Raw genomic sequence first — 6,222 nt, 5'->3', positions numbered from 1 at the left:
ATGCCCAAGACCTGTCTCTTTGGTTTCATGACAGATGCTCACAGATTATGCAGGAGAGAAAAAAACACAGMGTCCCTGGTAGCCAGAGCAGCAGGAAATTGTCTGTGGGCTGGCAGGACCATTTCCTATCCTATGTAAGTGTTGACAAGCTTATGGTCTGTATGCTATCCAAACCTCCACCCAGCAGAAGATGCAGAATCTGCTCAGACACACACCCCTTGAGAGAAATAAGGTTTAGAAAGTCTCTAACACCAGTGGGAGGGGTTGGTGGCTGAGTGAGGGTTTCAGGTGTAAGCAGGAGCCTAARGGGCAAGGAAAAGGCTCTGAGCAAAAGAGTTCATGCCTTGGGCACCTCACAGTGGAAGGGGAAAGTGAGAGTAGCCATGGGGCACGTGAAATCAGTYAAAGGATGTTAAAACAAACAGCAAAGTATGGATTAAATGATGTGGAGAAACAACTCCCCAGTGAGAACTCTTCCTCTTTTGTGCAAGGGCTGCTGTGTGATGCAGCAGTGCTGGCGTGTTGCACAAAGCCAGCGCTACTGTACAGATATTTTCCCTGACAGTATTTTTACTACATCCTCTTAGTTTCTCTGTAGTTCTAGATTTCCTCCGGTTGCTAGGGAAGTCTGGGCATAAAGAAAAAATAGGCAGCCTTTAGACGTGATCAAGGACTGGCATCAGCTGATCAGGTGCTGGACATCAGTTCCTATGTCCTTTTTAGATTCTGGATCTGGACACCTTCCTCCTTTGTGCTCTCAGGAAATCCCCAAGTTAGGAGGGCTGAAAATAAAACTAGCCTAGATTWACCAGAGTACAGAAAGGCACCTGAAAATATAACCTTTTGTTTGCTTTCAGCCAAGTCTGAAAGTGGTTTGTAAAGCAAACTTTCCTCGCTGCCAACTCAGYTCTGCACTCATCTCTTGCATAAGAAAACATCAGCCCGAAACAGACTTTCCAAGAAAATTGTCCAGAGGGTGCAAAATGGAAGCGGCCCATTGCTGAGTGGCCACCTCCCTTTCTCCCTTCTTGTAGACTCACACTGTGTAAGAAAGAAAGAAAGAAAATTGGTGGACAGGGTGGGCAAGTCACCAGGAGTGGGGGTAGGGCAATACTAATGCTTTGGAACCCATGAGGGCTCACTCCAGCTACTGGAAATGCACAAAAACCACCAAGCAGCAGCCTGGGAGAGAAGGCAGGAAAGCCTGGRTCTCATTGACCCGTACAGGAGAAGGATAAGAGCAGAAGGGTTCTGGGACTCCAAAAACATGAAGACACGAAGCAGAAGAAGCCATAGACAGAGATGTGGCTCCTAGTGTGGCCAGCACCCTGCTGGGAGAATGGAATGGACCTGAGACAGCAGCCATCTCCTGTGTCTTTCTGATACAGCAATTCCCACTGCCATCAGGCATTCCCCTGCTCCTGCCCCAGGCCAGGGGTGCTCATAGTGCCCAGCCCTGCTCAGAGGTTCTCCTTCACTCCTGTGCTGCAGCAGAAATCCACATTACTCATGTTCATGAGGCCAGCTTTTGCAGCTGGGATCCCTTTTGCAGCCAGGGCATTTGGGTCTTGTATTTTGGAAGTACTTCATCCGCTATGCTCCATCCCTCCTGCTCTGGGGCATCCATACGTCCCTGGGGAACATGCCATTGCTGAAATGCCCAGCCCAAGCTGGGGGGAGCTACATTCCTCCTGCAGTCCTGAGGGCCACAGATTTCCTCTCAATGAAGGAGACCATTTACCAAGCAGGACAAATGCAGGAAGATCTCCTGTTCCTGGCAGCAGGCCTGTACACTCAGTGGCATGACACTGGGAGTCAGTGACACACCACGAGTGAGTCCGTGGTAGCTGTGGAGGCTGTGAATAATCCTGCACGCACCACCCTGGGGTGGAAAGCTGTGTGAAACTCATCACTAGCAGCAGCRTGTCTCCTTCAGGACATGTGGCTGCCTGTTGACCCTGAAGGGGTGAAACAGGTGGGCTCTGAATGGGGTTTCTGGGGTGCATGCCCAAGACTATGTGCCTGACACGGGGGAGGAGATAATGGTAAGGATGCTGTAAATGAGTGGCTCAGGGCTCGGGGGCTGAGTGACAGGAGTGGCGGGGCTGGGGCAGGAGCAGGCTCGCTGAAAGCAAGCAGCTTGCCTGTTTTGCTGCCAGTATAGCTCCATACAGACAGGTGGGATGTGAGCAGATGTGAAGCAAGGGGCATGAAACAATCCCCCAGGCAAAGGTAGAAGTGTCTTAAGGTACCTGAGGGCAGAGTGGCAAAAAGTGCATGGTTCCTTTTCTCAGAGAAGAGGAGAAACACCCACCTATTCAGCACCGCATGGAGAAGGAACTGCTAGCTGGTGTCCTGAAAAGTGGGCAGTGCTAGTTAAAGGCCTAAAAAAGTCTTATTTCAAATAAAAAAGGAACTTATGTGGATGTTATGGGTAAATGCATTAGGAGAATAAACAGACTCAGACTACATCCTGTGTCTCTTCTGTATCCCCATTTCCTTTTGCAGGGTGCATCACCCGATGGCTTTGACTCACAYGTTGGCGCTGGAGCAGCTTTGGATGTACTGTCTCGTGTCCTGAGAGGAAATGAGGTGGAGACACCAACACTGCTTGGAAAGTGGAAATAGTCTTTAATCATTCAAATCTGTGTTACAGCAATATGCTAGTCCCTGCAGGAGACACACTGGGAGCCATGGTCAGCACACTCAGCACAGCTGRTGGGTAGCACAGGATTTGACCCTATAAAATCGACTTCCCAAAGCACCTGGACACCCCAGCCAGCCCAGCACCGCCAGAGAGCTGACTCATGGCAAGCACAGGGCACAGGTCACCTCTGCTCTTCAGCACGTTTTGGTACACAGTGCCCCTATGCCAAATAATGTACTTCTGCTAAAGCCTGGTATCCTTCCAGGCCTTCTGCCTGCCTCCTCTCCCAGTAAAACCTTCCCTCACAGGGGTTGACGAGAGAGAGGAGTAACTTTCATATCACAGAGCTAGGATGTGGACTTTAGCACTCAGAAAGGCACTGAGGTCCTGGCTGTCCCACTCCCCATGACTTCAGAGGAGAGAAGACAGAAGGTGACAGTCAGGCAGGAGGAAAGCATGGGGGGGACAATGACCCACAGAATGTCAAAAGTTGCCTGAATGGGAGAAACAAGTTTCCTGCTGTAGCTTCATCCAGACACAAGGAATTACCTGGGAGAATTGCAGGAGAGACAATAAAAAACACTGTGCCTTGAGATGGTAAAGTTTTTTAAATCAGTTCCCAGATCTTGCAAGATTGGGAAGGAAGCTGAGATAATCAAGCACAGARGAGGAAGGATCCCAATGCTCTGGAGCATCAGACAGAGGCAAGGGTGCAGTCAAATGCTGAAGGGAGAAAAGGTTTGCCTTTTTGTGTCTGCTTTTTTGTATGTCAGCCTCTACTCTGTCTCCAAAACATGGACCAGTGGGCAAGAGGGTTCAGAGCCATCTCCTGCTTCCCCTCAAGGTTTGGGTCCACATGGATCAGGAAGTATCTCTAATCCAACCCCTGCACATGGGGCAAACTGCAACATCACACTCAGTTATTTGGGCTATCCAATTTAAGCTTTGAAAATATATCCTGTGTCTGTAAAAGTAAAAATTTCCAAACTTAAAGTGACCTGATAAATTAAACTTGAAATTGTGACTGYGATCTTATGCAAGCAGTTGGTTGTTTGTATTTTCAAAACTCTGGTCTGAAACTGTTATGTCACTGTCGGTGCATGACTCCAGCTGAATAATCAAWCCCTCAAGGGGCTTGGGAGAGGAGCACCCGGCTGGGAATGTTACAGAGACGAGTCATCCTCAGCAAGCCCATATTTAACAGCTGGGCATGTTTCCCTGGTGTCTAACCTCTGCCTCATTTCTTAATCTTTCAGGGGCAGAGGTGATCATGCTGGGACAACATTTACAAATATAACACCAACAGCATTATTTCAGAGAAGATGATCTATCTTCATGGCTTCTGGTACTAATTACTCCTGWGAGAAGCTTGACTCCGACATAACTTTTCTTACAGCAGCACTATCCTGTTCACTAAAACACTTCCTAAGTAGAAATTTGCTTTCCAATCAAAAAGCCACAGTGAAGTCCTGTAACCAGCACTATTGCAAAATCTAGAAYAGTCTCTACTGACATACAGAGGCTGAGCATGCAAAACACTGGAGTCTAAGAGAAGGCAAAATTCCAGCACACAACAGTTGGAGTTAGCTGAAGATTGCAAGGAGCTGAAATTTGGAAAGAGCACTGTATTTCCTTGCATAAATACATAATTTTTCTCCTTTTCCTGGGCAGCTGAGTGGTGAAAGGTCTCTATTGCTGCCCATCTCCAGCAGCCTTCCTACCATGCTGGTTTGACTTCCTATGTGTCCTAACAAGTGGTCTGGAGGCAAAACCAAAATGTGGCTCTTGCCCAAGACCTGCCTGTGGAGGGGTTTGCTGGGTGACCCCTCCTGTCCTCTGGTATGCCAGAACAAGGGGTGTGCAGGGACAGGCACCTGCATGAATTCTGACATCAGGTGTCTGAAAGTGCAACACTGCCCCAGCTGACAAATTAGCTGTGGAAGCCATGCCCCCTTCTCCGTGGAAGAGGGAATGTTTCTAGCCCCATTTACCAATTTCATGGGGTGCAGGAAGAAATACGACACCTCTCTGTGATCTGTGCGCTCAGAGACACACCCTGAGGCCTTCTCCTTATGGCTYCTCATGAAATCTGCACTTACTCACTCCATGGGTAAAAATCTGCACTTACCCACTACATCTGCCAAGAGAAAGCCAAGAACAGACACCACAGTTAATACTGGAATCCTGCTGCAAGGCTGGAAAATACAACTTGACTGGGGTAGCACTGCGTAAGACAGTGCAGAAAAGGAGGCAGACCTTCCCAAACATTTTTAACATTATTTGGGTCATTTCCCTTCCTGGAAATGTTGCTCTTTAGGCAAAATGAGTTATTGATATGTTGTAGCCAAGGATGCTTTCGTATTTCTWAGGAAGAGCCAACTTAACGTCAAAGGGTACTTGTTTCTTGCTTTAAAAGATCCTTTCTTATGCAGAAAATGGTTTGATTTTTCCTGAAGACAGCCCAGTGTGTACTGGGAAATGTCATGGTGTTTGGCCAGCTCAGAATAAGACAGTGAAATATGGTCTTCTGTTCTTTCAAAACCACCTAAACTCAAACCCACAAGGATGCAGCATACGTGTCCTCCTCAGAGGGTCTGCAGGCAGGCAGGGAGCCAGTTTGACCAGTCATCATCACATGGGGTTTTKAGATCACTTTTCATACACATACMTTAGTGGAAGCCTTTGCTGGCATCYTGCCRTCTTTGAATGCYKTAAAGTACAGCMATGGTCCCACCAGTAGCCAGCCCCAGTGTCCCACTGCTCCAGGGGTCCAGATTGTCCTTAGRCCAMCAGCATCTGGGGGATGGGAGCACARTGTCACCRGGCTGCTGTCATCCCTGGGGCATGGCCGTGCCTCTGGCCCTGCTCAGGACAGCAACTGGACCCTGCCACCTCCAGGCACTGTGGCAGGAGCTCAGAGGGAGGAGGAGGAAGGGCTCCCTGAACATATCCAGCTGTGCCACAACTGACAGGTGCCATCTAAGGGGCTGGTGACCCAGTGCAGAGGCAGATCCATGTGCCAGTCCCTCTGCATCTGCACAGAGGGCCACCAGACCAGCTGGCACTGCAGCATGTGCCATGTGGACAGTGACTCCTGGGAACCAGACAGAGTTGCAGAGGGAAAATARGAGCTGTGAGATGGGTGAGAAGCTGCATGAGTGATGGGGACMCCAGGTCAGGCTTGGAAATCATCATTTTGCACAAAAATAAGGAGAAACTGTTCAGTTGTTGGAGGGGATCTTTGTACCACTGGTGAATAAAGGCTTCTGAAGGACCATCTGCAGTGATGGTGGGATACAGACACAGGCTCTGCTCAGGGTCAGCTCTGCCATGAGCTTATCAGGAACACAGGCWGAAACTCCTGTTCACTTGCAATTTAAACAGGTGAGAGTGGAGTTGACAGAGGGAAAAACCTACACTGGAAATTCACAAGGGTTTTGCATACTTCCTCTTTCAGCAAACTGTCTTTTCTTTTCTTTATTTCTTTTCTTTTCTTTTCTTTTCTTTTCTTTTCTTTTCTTTTCTTTTCTTTTCTTTTCTTTTCTTTTCTTTTCTTTTCTTTTCTTTTCTTTTCT

This window comes from Malurus melanocephalus, unplaced genomic scaffold, assembly GCF_030028575.1.
Source record: "Malurus melanocephalus ecotype Western Australia unplaced genomic scaffold, MMel_1.1 scaffold_218, whole genome shotgun sequence".
NCBI lineage: Eukaryota > Metazoa > Chordata > Aves > Passeriformes > Maluridae > Malurus > Malurus melanocephalus.
The sequence above is the reverse complement of the archived record's forward strand: the minus strand, read 5'-3'. Positions refer to the sequence as shown.